The sequence below is a fragment of the Urocitellus parryii genome, chromosome 2, assembly GCF_045843805.1.
Source record: "Urocitellus parryii isolate mUroPar1 chromosome 2, mUroPar1.hap1, whole genome shotgun sequence".
NCBI classification, from domain to species: Eukaryota; Metazoa; Chordata; class Mammalia; order Rodentia; family Sciuridae; genus Urocitellus; species Urocitellus parryii.
This window is the reverse complement of record NC_135532.1, coordinates 42684951-42702762: the sequence shown is the minus strand read 5'-3', so window position 1 is coordinate 42702762 and position 17812 is coordinate 42684951. Positions and strand designations below refer to the sequence as shown.

The window sequence follows — 17812 nt, the reverse complement described above, 5'->3', positions numbered from 1 at the left end:
CCAGGCCTTGGGCATGCTTAACACTGAGCTACATCTCTAGCCTATATAAGGTATTATAAGCAATCTAGAGATGATTTAACATATAAGAGGAAGATGAGCGAGGTAACACATGCCTGTGATCCCAGAAACTTGGGAGCCTGAGACAAGAGGATCACAAAGTTCAAGGGGAATTTTAGCAACTTAGTGAGAACCTGTCCAAAACACAAAAACAAAAAAGACTTGGGATATATTCAGTGGTAGAGCACTCTTGGGTTCAAACTGCAGGACCAAAAATAAAGTATATGGGAGGGATGTGGGTGTGTTACAGAAGACACTATGTTATTTTATAAAAGGGACATGAGCAATTGTAGATTTTTATATCCATAGGGTTCTGGAACCAATTCCCTGAAGACACCAAGGCATAACTGTATATCCTATCTCAATCTGTGTTTTTCAAACAGAGGTATTAGTACCCTTAGATGCACATTCAACCACTAAATAAACACCTCATATCTTCATGGATGTCATTTTAGTATTTGGGGGAAAAGCTAAATATCCTAACTGGCAATTAAACAAAAGTGTTACACTGAATGTTGCTATGGTAGTGTTTGCATTATGTTTCAAAATGCAACACAAGACTATGTTTGCATTGGGTCTTTGGTCACTTTCTCAGATTTCCCAGGCTATTTCTTCACCATCTTCTGCTGTTATATATTCCAAACATTTTCATGGAAGTCATTCTAAGTTGCCTTTCATCCCAAATTTTAATTATTTTACTAAATACAAGTTCATTTTCTTCTCAATGCCAGTCACAAAAAAAGTTTGGCTCCAACAGCCCTAATTACCCTTAAATTTGCAAAGACAATCTGAAAAATAACATTTTATATTGCACAAGTCATGTAACATAGAATTTATAGTTACTAAGTCAGAAGCAATAAAAGCAAAAATACCTTAAATGGAGATTATACTTTTATCTATGATTTCCCAAGATCTTAGCTATTACCTTGAGTCATTATTCTTTTACTAAATTATGCACATTTTAAGTCTTTGCATAAACAGACTAGCCTTATTTAACATATAAAATATTTTGTTTTATCACTATAATTTATCTGCCTAGGAGAATCATAAAATTAGGAGGTGCATAAAATCATGCATCTCACTGGATAAATATGTAAGGACAAAGTGGTATGATGACTCTATGGACAAACATAAGGTCATGTATCCTAACAACCCTGGAAGAGCATATCTGCATGATGCTGGTTGAGGGTTGCACATTAAGAGAAACAATGAGAAACTGAAGTACATTCAAAGATAAACAAAACTTTTAAGATCTCGGCTTCACAAATAAGAGGTAAGAACACAGGGATAAATAATTTATAGAAAAGAATTTGGACTTGAAACTGATGGGGAATTAATAGCTATGTTTAAGACTGTCATATCTGAAAGAGATCAGAATTCTGTCATCCAGAACTAGGATCAACAAGAGGAGGTACTAGAGCAGTACCTGAGCTGGGTAGTCAAAAAAAAAAAAACAAAAAAAAAAAAAAACAAAAAAAAAAAAACTTGAGTCCTACAGAAGATTTATCATTTACTGAGTTCAATACTATGCATGTGATGTGATGTTTCTAGATATCAATCATCTTATATGTAAAATGAGGGTGCTAAGCTGGATAATTTCTAAGGTGATTCTCAAAATAACAAGGCGTAGGTGCAAATTCTCAACTTCTTACTCTCAGACCCTCCTGAACACGGAACCAGCTACCTCATGAAATGGTGGGTTGTACCACTAATTCATACTAACTTATTATTCTGTGCTGGATAAAGGGAAAAGTGAAATAAATAGCAAATTGTTTCAAGTTAAACCCAAATGTCCATAAGCTGCAGTTCTTATCAAAGAACTCAAACCTGAAGATTACTATGTTTTCTATACTATCATCCATTCAGTAAATTTTTTCAGTAATTCTAGGAAAAAATCCTAATCTGTATTCCTGTCTGATCTATATTCAATATTGTAGCTTCCTTTATTTTTAAATAAACTAAATATTATATTAACACACAACTCTTTGAACCTACTTAATATTCCTTAGAAAATAAAACATTCCTCTCTTAATGATTGTACATTAGGCTACAATATTATTTTTTAATCTTTAGTAAAATTCCCAAGTTAGTGTAAGTTAATATTTATAAAATTCCCTAAATCAATGTCTCAAGCCAAAATAAAATAAGTCAAGCAATTATTTTCGGAGTCCTAAGTATCATTTAATAAAAAATAGGCACACATAGCCAAAATGAAGCAAGGCAATAATTTCAAGGAATGCGTACTCAAACTTTCTTTGCAAAGCACGCATATTTTTATAGTGCTCAAGGCTTAAGAAATACTAAGTTAAATATGTATTATAAATACTACAAGAGCTAAGGTAGGTGATGCCTTGTATTATCAGAGGCTACATACACCCCAAAGACATGTTTCTTGATGCATTCCATACTCACACAAAAACAAATCTGTGATTTGCCCATTTCTGTTCTCTGAGAGTTTTAAGAATAAATCATTTTCCAAATTCTACATCTGTCTGAAACAGCAAGGATATCTGTTGTATCTGATAAAGTTTACTTTGTCAACAGACATTATATTGAACATATTTTGAACATTTTTCTACCTAGGCCATACCTTACCTCGAGCAGAGATCCCTTTGATCATTATTTCTGAAAACTCCGATGCATACTTCACAATTCCCTAACATTTACTGCAGTAATATAATCATCTTAGATGCACATATTAGTGGGTAAAAACTCTGAGAACCTATGTGCTTCTTCTTGAAACATTCACATTTTAGGGCTAATATGGAATATTTTAATAGAAAAAAAACTGAATTTAAATAGTAAAAACTTGCTTAGGACATCTAAGCACTGACATTTTGCTCAACTGTTTCAATATAGCAAAGGAAAATAAGATATGTGGACATATTTACAATAAGCTCTAAGGTCAGTACGTTGCAGGCTTGTGACTTTTTTAAAACATAAGCTACCAAAAAATAAATCAACCTTTGTTTCCTCACTAAAAAACAATCAAAACAGACTTTTATACTAAAGTTCGTCTAATCAATGATGGTGACACCATAAGCTTATGTTCTTATACCTTGAAGACATAATGGTAATAAGTCAAGTTCCAACATTCTGCAACATTTTTATTTTGAAGGCTATTGATAGTATAGGGAGTCCATGTAAGAAAAATTACTTATCTTTGCAATATTTCTGAACTTTCTGATGCAGGATATTTTTCATCCCCACCTCCATTCCACCCTTTACACATTTATAGGAAATGCTTATAAATTTTTGGATTCAAGAAAATACACCCTTCCAATGAAATATATCTGTAAAGCTTTTAAAAGATTTAATTATAAAAATAAAACTTTTGTTCACAGAATCATTAACTGATCTTTTCCAAACTTACCAGATTAATAAAGGCAAGAATTTTGCCTTCCTTTCCTCTGCCCCAATATTCCAAGTCACTTTTATAATTCTCATTTTTTCAGAGCATAATTTTTTGGGAAGTCAAATTATCACATTTTAATCCACAGGTTGACATTAATGCCATTTTCATATCTTGACTAGGACCCCATCTTAATGTTATTTAAAATTGTTTGGAGTCCATTTCTTGTGTAACTTTGTTCAAATCTAAAAGGAAATCCTCTTGTTTCTAGAAGATCCTAACATAAAAAAGTAAAGTCTTCCAACAACTTCATTTAAATAAGTTTATGTAGCTATGAAGATAAGAATCTTAATTAAAACAAATTTTACCCTTTTCCATGCCTGTTTTGATAAGGTTAAAACAAGAGACTCTGAAATCAAGATTTCTCCTTCTACAGCCACTTGTTCAAGCAGAACATTCAATACAAAATATTTTTCTTCTTTTGGTAACAACTCTTACGAGTTGAGTAGTTCAATTTCCAGATGTTCTTTTTCTTTTCCTTTTTTTCTTTTTTTTGAGTAGAGGGACTACATGCTATTTTTTAAGGGGTATATTTTGATCATTTTAGTCTTTAAAAATTTGACCATTTACTCCTGATTATTAACTCAAAAGTTTTAATGATCAAAGGGCTTTATCTTAAAAAAATTATGACACACGAAAGAATCGAATGTATATTCAGGAAACACTTATGAGGAAGACATATAAAATTAAAATACACTTTATAATACTGTAGCAGTGTTCACTTTCTACTCCTGAAACAGAAATAAGCCATTTGTCAGTAAGTGCATTTTTTCATGGAAAAAACATTTATTAGTTTTCAAATGATCACATAATACAAATATTACAATTAGTCATTCTAGAAAAAAAATTAGCTTATATTAATATTCATAAACACTGAAAAAATATAGGACTGCATATTGTGACATGAAATTATTTTTAAAAATCTGAAAGAAAAATGCATCAAACTAAAAGTTTAAATAAACAAATCAGTTCACATTAATATACAAAAAATTCACTTTTAAATAGCTTCAAGTGGCATGAGATAAATAGAAATGCACTTACATTTCTTTTGCACACTTTAAGGAACAGAGCTAAAATTTAATTAAAGCATGAGATTAAGAGATTAGATTTCTTTTCATCTTCAGAGGTGAAACAAAAATCTAATAATCTCACAAGCAGGCCATAAAATGGTTTAAACCATGGTTCAAATATTCAACTAACTTAATTTGAAGCAAAAATTTCACTTTTGGTTTCCTGAGTGCATTCTAAAAATGTTGGGTAGTTGTTTCTGAGTTTATACGTGTTTGTAAACCAACTGTCTTATTAACATTTAACAAAAAAACCAAGTCAGGAATAAAAGGCTGTAATCATTTATGGGAATTTAGAGTTCTTTGGGGGAAATTCAGTTCAAATTGAGATTTTAAACTTACTTTTAAGTACTACACTTATAAAAATTTATTTATAAATAATGAGGAAAAAACAAAGAGTTCTCAAATTTAGCCAAGAAGGACTAAAGGCCAGGTTACATTTTAGCAAATGTGGCTTCTAAAATCTTTGATATTCCTAAAACATTTCAGTTGCTTACATATTAGTAATTCTAGAATTTCTCTTCTTAAAAATTCATATCAAAATAAAACAAATCAGCAGCATCAGATGACTTTTAAAAAGTTCTTTAATAGCTTTTGACTGACCAGTTAATAGACCAAAAGAAACAAACATTTTGATAACTGTTTCTCTTGACTGACAGTTGGGATATGTATTTTGCAACATGTATTCACACCTATTGGCTTATTCTAATATCACAACTTGCCCTTGCTCTGTAAACTACTGCTATGTGACAACATCATTCAAACTTTAGTTGGCCTTCAGTGTAGAACAATACCTCAAGTTTAATAGGTATTTATTACTTTAGAAGACAGACCAAGCTACTCTGATCTCAAAAATGTCTCTTCTATTTCTATACTAGTTTTGTTGATTTGACAAATAAGAATAAGGCTCAAGATCAGCAAAAGATGAGCTAAAGATTAAAACTAATATTAAAAGTAATTCTGGAGTAATTAAGAAATTCAACCTTTGTTTATTTGTTCTTTTCAGTGCCAATAACAAAAAAATTCATGGCTTTTTTTGGATTTCCTATACTATTTTAAAAAGTTTGCCTACTTCATTAAGGTGATTTTCAGTCCCACAAATCTTATAAATGAAACATACAGAGAGCTGCTTTAAAAGAAAGGAGTCTCTCAAGCTTCCTCTATTTCAGTCTTCTGAATAGAAAGGAATATTTTCATGGCCATGTAAAAATCCAATCTCAAAAGATTATTTCATTATTTGAGCCTTTTCATTTTCGGACAAGAGTAAACCAGAGTAAATCTTAAAAGTTTATAAATAACAAGATCAGGTTGCTCGCTCATCCTTGTGTCTTCTACACATATTGCATGGATCCATTCACCACTGCCTTCCAAACTGCAGGTGCTGGCATGTGTGACAGATATCATCCATGAAGGCTCTGCTAGAAGAATTCCTTTTGCTGAAGAAGTATGATGTTTTACCAGTTGAAAGAAATCTGGGCAATTAGAGAACAAATAAACCGGTCTCCCATTATCAAGATACCTGGAGTCACAGAAGGAATCCACCAAGGAAAAATGAAAACTTGCCACAGGCACCAAGTTCACATTCTACCCATTGTAGATAATAAGAACTTCCTGGAGTCAAATCCTACCCTTGGCATCAAAGAAACTAAGAAAAAAACCATCTTAATGCCATGGGGAAAATCTAGCAAAAGGCTCTTCTACTACAAATAACATTATTCCTCAGAACTAGAAAACTACTTTTGAGTATAATAAATACAGTTTTCAGGGATATTATATCCTGAAACTTATACTCATTTGGTAATGAAACCTGGATTTGATAGTAAAACCATAACAGTACTATCATTGCATCTTCTAAATGATCTAATAATAAGTCCTAACATTTGAGGTAGGAAAAGACCAAAAAGTTCTCACTAACAGGGTAGGATAACACCTAGACATCTGACTGTATAAATTAAGAGATTTCAGATGTCCAGCTTGCCCAAAGATGAAATACAGAACTTTTCGAATTATTAGAATGTAAAAGAGCACTTAGAAGTCCACTATTACCATAAAGGCTACAATGGGTAAATACTCCTTTTAAAAATTCCTGTGGACTACACAGGCATTCACCAAATCACGTGCTTTAATCATCTGGAGAGAAAATTAAATAAACTTAAGTTTTCTATTTTGGAATGGGCACTACTTTGCACTCAGAAAAACAAACAGATTGTAGCCCCACCTGGTTCTTAATATGAACCCAAGGATTTTTACCAATAGAATAAAATGGGCAATGGAAGGACACTCCAATCTATAAATAAACCCAAGTAAATAATGGAAAGCACCCACTTGTTTATTATCCTTTCCCACTCTCTCCAGAAGCTGGATATTCTGTCTCCAAGGGTTCAGTAGAGAAAGTGGACCCCTGACGTCAAAAGCTCTCCGTGGTCTTGGCTGAATCTGTGGTTCTAGGATCACTCCTTGCACCTCTGGTAGGAGAGAAGCACTGAAATAGAGAGCTGAATATAGATTTAAGAAAAAATTCTTATTAAGAAATTACATTCTCTGGTCATTTGAGTTTGTAATGGCTTATCCTCAGGACAAAAAGGAGCTATCTTTGGGCATACTTTCTTTAGTGCCTTCTTAATTTGAATTTTAGAAGTCTGTCACCACAAATGATTAATTCCTCAGTAACTATTAAGAAGGGACCTATTTTGGTCTAAGCCATAACACACTCTGTGACAAACCACTCAACTTCGAGTGGAAGATCGAAGCAAAAAAAATAATAAATTAGGACAGGAAACAAGACCATAGTTGTCTTTAAAGGGACAGGGAAAAGGCATTCAACCTCAGATATATCAAAGGAGTCCCAGTTAATTCTTCTGTCAAAGAGAAGAAGATGGATTGAAAGTAGAAATAGAATAATCAAGCATATTAACAGGAATGCTACTAAATTTCAGGAAGTATCAGAAGCTGAATTTGTTATCAGTTTTCAAGTCATCAGTAATTTAATAAGTCACAGTATAGGCCAATATCATAGCAATACAAGGCTAAACCTCCATTTTTAAAAGCTATGACTACTGCCCCTGAAAAGGGCTTATTCATCAAGCATTCATCTTTAAAACTGGGAGGACAGAATAGTGGACATAGGTAACACAGATTCAAAATCTTTTTTAAAATGCAAGACCATTTTGTTTTGGGTCAAGATGGATCAGGAATAATAATTAATGGCTAGAATGTAGAAATTAAAGCAGTAAGACATATCCAAATAATAGATGATGGTGAAGATATTGAAAAACAGCTTTATTACAGAAATAAAGTAAATGGAGAGAAGAAAGGTCAAAGCACATAGCATCTGATCAAGGAAAAGCTGAAAGGAGAATAAGACAGGCAGATATGTATTTAAAGCTATGGGGACTGTAGGATAAATGTTAACAGTGTTGCCTCTGCAAAACAGATCAATTATACTTTGTGGTACAGAGTGATATATCCCTATTAAATTTCAGATCTTATTCTAAATAAAAAGGTGCTGCATATCCCTAAATCAATGGAATGTAGTCACTCACAGTGTCCTATTTATGGGACATTATATTTTGGGATAAATAAGAAAATAAATGCTAGCAAGTAACCTCCCTCTCACACCAACTGGTTATTATTTCCTTACCTGTTAGTGGACCGAGGACTGTGCTCTCTTGTTCTCTATCAACCAACCAACAAAGGTTATAGTCTCAGCACTAAGAAAGTAGCAACCAACCAAAGTTAGTGTTTTAATGCCTTCACTTTCTCCTGGCTCTGGCAGCCAGTTTGGAAATGTACCCAAAGCTGAAAAGGAATGGTTATTCCATTACCTAACAACATTTAGACTAAACTTTTTAAAAGCCTGAAGATGAAAAGAATGAGCTAACCCTTCTGCTTAGGAACATATCCAACTCTGTACAAATGAGAAATAAAAACAATTTGGCCTAAGAAAACTTATGAATTTAACTGTCAAATCTGTAATTTCAAAAAATTAAAAGAAATGAAAAAGGATATCTGAAAGAGTCAAGGAGGTGAAATTGCCATCTAGGCAAGAGGTATCAAATAAATAACTATGAAAGCATTTCATGAGCCTAATCGGCAGCTATTCTTTCATTTAAAGTTTCAAATGGATTTTAAGCTCTAGAGTCTCCTAATTCTGAAGAAACTTTATTTTTAGATCAGTAGGTTTAAAAAGGTATTTTACATTATTATCACAAAGAGGCAGTAGATAAGGGATGAGAGGAAAGAAACCCAAATTAGAAAAAAAGATTTGAATACTGAATATCTCAAGGAATGTTCTTCAATTAGATAGTTTCCAAGAAATCAAAAAATAAATAAATAACCCAAACAGATTAACAAAGTATTCCACAGCTGGAGATCTTAAGGGGTATCTCTTTAACAGATGGCAAAGGCTTAAAATTAGTAAACCAGAGCTATCTTATATACCTTTTTACTGTACCTACATGGTGCAAATAAGCCCTACAAAATGTTTTTAAATTATTAAACATTCTTCCTCTAGTCTTTCTAATCACTTTCTTGACAAACCATTCCTTTTCATATATAGTAATATTTCAACATAACCCATAAGAATTATTTGATTACCAAATAAAAGAAACCAAATTAAAACTTAACTACAGTGATCAAGATAGTTAAAAACCTATTCAGGAATTACAAATAATATATGATCTCCCAAATTTCCCAGTTTTCCTCCAGTTCTTAAATACAAATCAGTAATACATATAGCTAAGTGAAAACAGAGAGAAAATGTTTTGGAAAGGTCTATTTTGAACAGGAAATACACTTGGTAATTTTTTTCAAGTTTACAAACCTACTTCACTTTGAAAAACAACTCCCCAAAAAATCTTGCTCAGATTAATATTAGGCTAAAGTTTACAACTTCTTCTTCGGCAGAAGCTTTACGTTAAACACTTCCAAACCTTTGATTTATTTATTACATCCCACAGAATGAATGTTAAAAATATAATCAATTTAGATTTAAAAAGCAAATGTTTTCAAGTTAGAATATAGAGCAAGTTGTATAAATACAAGAGCTAAGTAGAGATATGGATCCATTTATAAACTCCCAATTCAGATCACACCTTCAGAATATAACCTCTTTATTTTGCCCAAAGTTTCAAAACTTCAACATATTCAGAAATAAACACACAGATTTCTTACGTAAAAATTATTCTGAAATTATCGAGGATAGATTTCTCTTGTTTCAACAGTTTATAATTTATGAAAACTTTGAATTTGATAATCTATCATTTACATAGAAAAATATAGAGGCACTTTCAAAACAAAGTCATCATTCAAACAAGAAAGGGCAGCTGTTGTGAGAATATTATTAAAGGAGGTTCACAAAAATGATACAGAAGCACCTTAACTAATTCTACTTTAATAAGCAGCATTCTTCTGTGTGATATTTTAAGATGAGGAAAAAACAAAAAACTGTGCACTGGAGGAATAATAATCCAACTACTAAGGTAAACTTCAAACCAGAGCTAACAAAATCAGCAATCTGCCAGTACACAAATAAAATGATTTTAACTTTTTCCATAAATCTTTAAAGATTCTTACTGAAAATCCAGTCACATTCAAATCAGAAACAATAAAGCTAAGTATTTTTAAATGAATACTGCTGAGAATTTCTTTTGAGATATATAGCAAATTATATTATTTGAAACATTTGCTTTCATACTAAATTATTAAATGAGCATATCTGGATAACTAGTTTTAAGCATTCCTAATATCAAAGAAAAAAAAAGCCTATACTTAATTTTTTTAAGTAATGAAATAGAAGGCAACATGATTCTATTAAGACCATGATTTCTATTCACCTGTGCTGTAACTGATCATGCTGGTTTATAAAGGTATAAATTATTCATAAAACAAGACATTCTACAAGAATTAGAAACATAATAATATCTTTTTCTTATCTTTTACCACTCATTCTTTCTGGTTCTAAGGCATTTCTATAAAAAACAAATTTCTCACAAATTTTTCTAAGTATCAAAGTAGTCCTACAGTTGGCAGAAAGAAGAGAAAAACAAACAACTTACAAAAGCAGAGTTTTTCTATCTCTAGCCCCTAGAAAAGTGCTTAACAAACTGAGCAGATGATTAAGATGTTTTACAAATAGCTATAGTCTACTGATCAAGAAATGAGAAGAATTTTGTCAAGTGGCTATTATCTAAAGCAGATACAAAAAGTTCAAATTTCTAATCCTAAAGGAAATAAAAACTTTGTCAAAAGTATTACTTTCATGGATCAATCTCTTTTGGATTCATTTCTAGGATTAATTTTTTAGTATGGTCAGCAGAAACTTCAAAGGTATTATCCTTAGATGATTGATGTGTCAGCAAAATCACAACACCTATTACAGAGTTTCTAATGTTCTATTTCAGAGACTTAATAAAAAACAAACCAGATTACTGCAAGAACACTCAGTTTCAAAATTTCAATTTCAAAAAATAAGAGATCTTGCCATAAAACACAACAAACAGAGCTTCCTTAGAATTAGTTAGCCAAGTTATTACATGGAGAAAAATATCTTCAAACCACAAATAATGTATGTATTATCAAGTGAAATATACCTTAAAAAAAAATAAGGGCAAAAACCTGGAACTTAAAGGACTGCTCAGCATTATGAGGATGCATACTTCATCATGGAAAGCAATTTCCTAAAGAGAAGGAAGTTGTAATGAAAAATGGAAAACCTAACCAGTAGAATGTTTTCAGACCCCGATATCTAACAAATTCCCTTATAAATACATTTTCCCATCTTTTGGAAAAGATACCATCTAAAAATGGTATTGGGATTCAATGATACCTGAGTGTCATGTTTTGTTGAAATAAAAGCAATAAATTGCTAAACAAAATGTGTCTTCAGGCTCCATACTAAGATATAAGGCAAAGTAAAATAATTTTTTTAAAAATCCACAATACTTATTTTTAAAGCAGTTAATGTGCTATGGAATAAAAGATAAAAAGGCAAAAGGCAATGTCAAAGTCAATTAAGACTAAAGCACAAAAATCCTTAAATTTGTCTGATTCCTTCCAATGAAAGAGGTTTGCATATTTGACAAAGATTTACTGAAAGTAATTTTAAGAAAATCTCTCAATTACCCTTACAAATATTTTTGATAAATGGTCTATTCATTACCTCTTACTTCTCTAGCATCTTCTTTGCCTATTTATTTTCAGAATATGAAATACTTGGCTCTGTTCTTATGAAGGCCAGCATGACATATATAAAAGTTATTTTAAAAGGTAACTTTTCCTTTTTTTACTGTATTTTTTATTCTTGGGTTGTGCTGCATTCATAATGAGTATACTCAGGAAAAATGAATCTAAGACTACAGTGTTTACATTAATTCCTTTGGGATCTTTATCCATTTATGATAAGAAAAATTATTTATCAGTCAATAACAAAACATAAAAGATGCTAAAGAATTACATTTAAAAGGTTCTGATCAAGCAAGAATCATCAATGGATGCCAAAGTAAGGTGTGGAAGTATAATGATAAACAAAATATTTACACTGTCTCAAAATATACCCCCACCCACATTTGTTAATTACAAAAGGAAAATTAGTATGTTTTTCCTTCCTTGCTTCCTTCCTTTTTTTTTTTTTTTTTTTTTTTTGGCACCAGGGATTGAATTAAGGAGCACTCAACCATTGAGCCACATACCCAGCCCTATTTTGTATTTTATTTAGAGACAAGGTCTCATAGAGTTGCTTAGCGCCTCACTTTTTGCTGAGGGATGGCTTTGAACTCACAATCCTTCTACCTCATCCAGAGCCACTGAGAAAACTAGTATTTTAACAGTTCAGAAACCTGGCAGAGAGATACCTTCTTAACCAAATGATTAAGATAACAACACCACAAATTGGACATATGGACAGTACGTATCTCCTGATTCAATACACTCTGAAGATACAGCATCCTACCATGGAATTCTTGCCAAAAATGCATATTCTCAATCTGATTATGAGAAAACATCAGACACACAAAAACTGAGGGTCAACCTAACAAGTCAGTACTCTAAAGTGTCAAGATCATGAAAGGCAAAAAAAGAATAAAGAACTAGCCTAAAACTTGAAGAAAGCTAAGGAAACAGGACATGACTATACAATGAGATACTAGTTGGAATCCTGGACTAGAAAAAGATCATTTAGTAGACAATGCCAAAATTCAAACCAGTATATCAATTAGTATTAATTTCTTAATTTGTACTACAGTTATTTAGACAAAGCTGGGTGATAGTTTAAAGGAAGTCTATGTGCTATTTTTTATAAGTTTTATAAGTCTTAACACCTATAGAACATCTACTGAGAAGAAACATAATTTTTTATTTTTCAAAACATGATTTTTTATTTGGATGAAAAGTTTAGTCCAATCTTTCCTTAAAAACTAATCCTGGGCTTGGAGTGTGGTTCAGTGGTAGAGTGCTTGCCTAGCATGTGTGAGGCACTGTGTTTGATTCTCAGCACTGCATATAAATAAATAAAAAGTCTATTGTCAACTAAAAAAATAAATTAAAAAAAAAAAAAAACTAATCCTGGGCTGGGGATGTGGCTCAGTGGTAGAGTGCTTGCCTAGCATGTGTGAGGAAATAGAAATAGATTCGATTCTCAGCACCACGTAAAAATAAACAAAATAAAGCTATTAAAAAAAACTAATCATAATGGAAAAGATAGCATTACATTATGTTCTATATTAATTTCAGAAAATTTATCATATGCTAATAGGCTTCTTTTTTCTTTGGCAAAAATTCTCTACACAGAAAACTTATTCAGAAGAAATTATGTGGAAGCTCAAAAGGAAAAAAATGTCTCCACAAATAGAAAAACCAAATTATGTTTATGATAATAATAAGTATAGAAATTAACTATAGATTATAGCAAGAATATGACAGAACAGGTGAATAAAACTTAAAAAGTTTTTCCAACTTACATTATGTATGAATTTTTATTTCTACATTATTAAAAATGAAAACTTTCTGATAATTTTTCTTTAAAATTTCCATAGGAAATTGTTTTATGCTATAGTATTCATTATTTTGTTTTAAACTAGAACTCAAAAAATGAAACTCCCAAATAATTTGCATTTTCTCATAAAGTTGGCTTAAATATTCATGACTTTTTATTTTAAAATATTTATTGAGAGCTCAATATATCCCAAGTGATGGATTAAACATTTTATATATACTGACTCACTCAATCCTCACAATAACCCTATAATATATGCAGTATTATTAGCATCATCTCAACTTCACTAGAAGGAAACTAAGGCACAAAGTAATGAAGATCACACATCTAGAAAGTTGAAGAAATTCAAAACTAGTTTGACTACAGAATCCTGAGTATAATTAATATATATACATTTCCAAATCATATTATTTTAATTAACAATTAAGCACTTCTTTTTAAATTCTTAGTATATGATGAAAATGCTAGAATAAATACATTGTTTTAAGTAGAATCCTTCTATCTCATTAAACAGATCAGTTGACACTTTCAGAATAATGGCTTTGCCATTTCTTTCAACCTATCCAAGTTTGACAAGGCAATAAAATTTGGAAATAAAATGTAACAAAATTTAACAACTTAGTATCAGGAAAATAAACAATCTAGTAAGAGATGTTTCGAGTGAACCTGAAAAGCTTACATCTGAAAGTATGTGAAAATAGTAATAAGAAAACCACCTCATTTTAAAATATCTACAAAAAGAAAGATACTGAACTTTTTTTTCAAACCAGGATCTAGTTTGTTTACCAATATAGAGATTAATTTTTTAAATGTAGGAGAATGTTATAAAGATTAATAAATTTTATTGTCTTAATGTAAATATAATCATAGTGTAAGTCATCATTTCTGTTATAATTACAATAATCTAGAAATAATAAATTGGATTGAAAGACAACTCTGCTATCCAGAAAAGTCTTCAGTTTGTTCCAGAATAAATAACATTATATATGAAGGCTATGGTTGACCTAAATTGTAATATATTTTAATTATTATTTTGATATTCTATCATATATCTACTTCTTATTCTGTGTATAAAGATCAAAAGAATATTATCAATTTCCTCATCTTAATTTGAGCCTAAGGGGAAAAAAATCAATATAAACGATATTAGTACTTAATATACTAGATAAGAATAGGATGTTTTCTACTTGGTACTTTCCTTTAATCAATAAAATAGAACACATGTCTTAAATAACAAAGTTATTTACAAATGCACCTTTTAGTTTATTCTATTGTAATTTTGTAGCAATTGAGCCTCAGGTGACAAAGAAGGTGGTAAAAATGTCAGGCTGAGAGAGTGCATCCTGAACCTTAGAAACCATGTCAGCAAACTATCAGAAATTAAAAAATCCTGTGTCTCTCACCTATGTAACAGGTAATTAATTTCTACATGACAATGAGACTACAAATCAGAATTATTACAAATTTCCAACTTTATATTCCAAATTTAAATCCTGCAGAAACTTAATCCTGGTGTCTGCACTGACTAGTCACAGTTCTCATAGCTGTTTCTACTTTCCAAACATTTCAGGAAAAAATTTTTGATAGTTAACAATCCATGTCTGAAAGGGAAAATACTGCCAAAAAAGAAATGGTGAAAACATATAAAGAAAACAGATCATTACCACCACCAAACTAACAACTTAAGAAATATGATTTAATGTAAGAAAGACATGGAGTTCAGTTAACATTGCACTTCGGCTATCAGTAAAACTGTACAAGTCACAACTGATTACGGTGTAAGCCCTTTCAAGCGCCAATACAACGAGAACTCAGATTCTTTTCTTTGCTTTTTTTTTTTTTTTTTTTGTATTTTACTTAAAGACAGGATCTCACTGAGTTACTTATGGCCCTGCTAAGTTGCTGAGACTGGCTTTGAACTCATGATCCTCCTGCCTCAGCCTTCTGAGCTGCTGTGATTAGGGTGTGAATCTCGGAGCTCAGCTCACATTCTTAACAATCAAAGATCTTCACATGTGGATATGCTTCCCCTGAAAAATGAGCCTAATATATTTTCCTTCACAGGTTAAAACCTAAGTCACTGATTACATATTAGTCAGATATAATACCATATTTATGGTATTTCTAATGAGGGGAAAAAAAAACTCTTTTCATTCCTCTTCAAAATTTGAATTGAGCTAGTTCTTTTACAACTTCTGTAGTTTTATGATAGCTCATCTTAGAAGACATTCCCAAATAAGCCAAGAATTCCTTCCATAATTACCAGTACATATTCAGAAACATCTCAAATAATCATCATTTTCACCTGTAATAAATATTTTAGTCCCCATAGGACTAATTTTTCAATTTTTCTCCTCAGATTTTGACATACCCTTGTGTACTCCTCTCATAATCCATTTCTTAAATAAGCATACATAACAAATAGTAGACAAAGAAGATTCAACTAGCTCCTTTATAAGCTAATGATAACAAGATTTAACTGTCTAACATAAGAAACACAGAAAGTGAAGTTAGTAGAACATTCTATATTGGTGACAATTGGAGCATAAAACAAACTTGGATTCCCTATCTTAGAATGTTTTATCATGTTAAACTAGTTCCTTCTAACCTATTTACAGATTTCCCTCAGGAATATACTATCACACATAAAGTCTATCCCTAACAACTACAAACCATTTACAAAGACAGGGCCAATTAGCTGTGCCTGCGAGAATATGTCAATGCTGTACTTTTCAAAACATGTTTCTAAATGTCTGCCAGATGTCTGCTTGGTACACTCTCATATGATAACAATTATACTTTTACTTCTAATATGAACTATATACTTACAAAATACAGGGAGGTAAACAGAAAAGGAACTGTTATAGTGAAATAACAAATGTAAAGATGGGCTCAATTGAGGCCTGCCATCACTTGACTACATGACTCAAGACATTTCATATATAAAATGAAATAAATTAACATTTCCCAATGTGTGTTTTAAGGAACACTAGTTCTCTGAGTCAGAAATAGCTGTTATGTGATGAAAAAAGTAGGAGTCAACAAAATAAAATTGTCTGTGTGTCTTTGAAGAATCTCTTAGTCTTCAATAAACTAATGTGTCAACCTCAAAGATAATGCATAATTCCTGAGCTCTAGAACATTTTTCCCCCTTGAAGAACCAGTATTACAGAAATACCAGTTTTGAAACTTTATACTCAATTTCAAAATCCAGTTCAATGAATCTTTGAAATTTAAATACCAGATACTGACTCATTATCTTATTAAAAACAAACTGATTAATCCCATTCATTCTAAGGAGATAGTTTTCAGTCCCATATGGGACTAAGCATGGAACAGATGGTCTTCAAGGCATTATGCCCATCTAAAACAATCTTTAGAATGAAAAAGTTTGAAAATCACTTGATTCAGGAAATGGTTCTATTCTGAAACATTAACAAACTGCTATGTGACACTCTTCTAAGTACCCTGTTCCCCATTAAGAAAAAGAGGAAAGGTATAAACTTTTGTTTTGTGAATTTAAAAATTTCAAAGTAATTTTCAAATAGATATAGTACAGCCCCAGCAGCATGGAATTTGGCAAAAGAATTAATACCTAATAACTCCACTGTATGTAATGAATTCACTTTTCTTTTATGCATCTCGAATGATGGTCCTAGATATATCTATTTTTAAGTGAGAAAGTAGCCACTCTTTTTCTATGCAGATTAATTATCTTATGGAATTCCAGCTAAGAAAGGCTATACTAAAAATATCACAAAGACACAGAATCACTCATTTAGGAGTCTTTGAATATTTAGGCAATCTTTCCATTTTAATTTATGGTGCTGAAGAAAAGAACCACTCAATAAGAGCAGCCACCATTGACAGGAACTACCAAGAATAACTGAACTAAGTGAATTACACATCTTGTCTCTTTTGATCCTCCCAAATAGTGCAAGGGGGTAGTACTCCCACATAACAGATAAGGAAATCAGGCTAGAAAGTTTAACTCGTTTATGAAGGCCACACAATGAAGAGGTAGAAGAAATAAGATTATACCAGGTCTGACAGCAAAGCTAATGCTTATTAAATTCTACCTCATTATGCTCTATGCTCATTAATCTACAGCTTGGTTCAATCAATTAATCTGAATAGATAAGCTATTATATATGCCATATACTGAGTAATAATTATAACTTAATTTAGATTATTCAGAAGGCATACCAAGATCTTATGATGTTTCTTCAAGGTATTAAAACTTTGAAGGCCAAAACCATGTCCTTTTTTTTTGTATCCTCAGTACCT

General features: G+C 31.4%; 1 protein-coding gene and 1 long non-coding RNA gene across 6 annotated transcripts in view; both read right to left on the bottom strand.

Moving 5' to 3' along the window:
• The window catches only part of Tsc22d1 (TSC22 domain family member 1), a 115353-nt gene that overhangs the window by 77270 nt on the left and 20271 nt on the right, over nucleotides 1-17812 (bottom strand). The window lies entirely within an intron of this gene.
• LOC113178194 (uncharacterized) lies at nucleotides 5103-7478 on the bottom strand. The gene is made up of 2 exons (XR_003300191.2): nucleotides 6862-7478; nucleotides 5103-6008 (listed from the first exon to the last, which is right to left on the bottom strand). It is a non-coding gene; the product is annotated as an uncharacterized LOC113178194 (long non-coding RNA).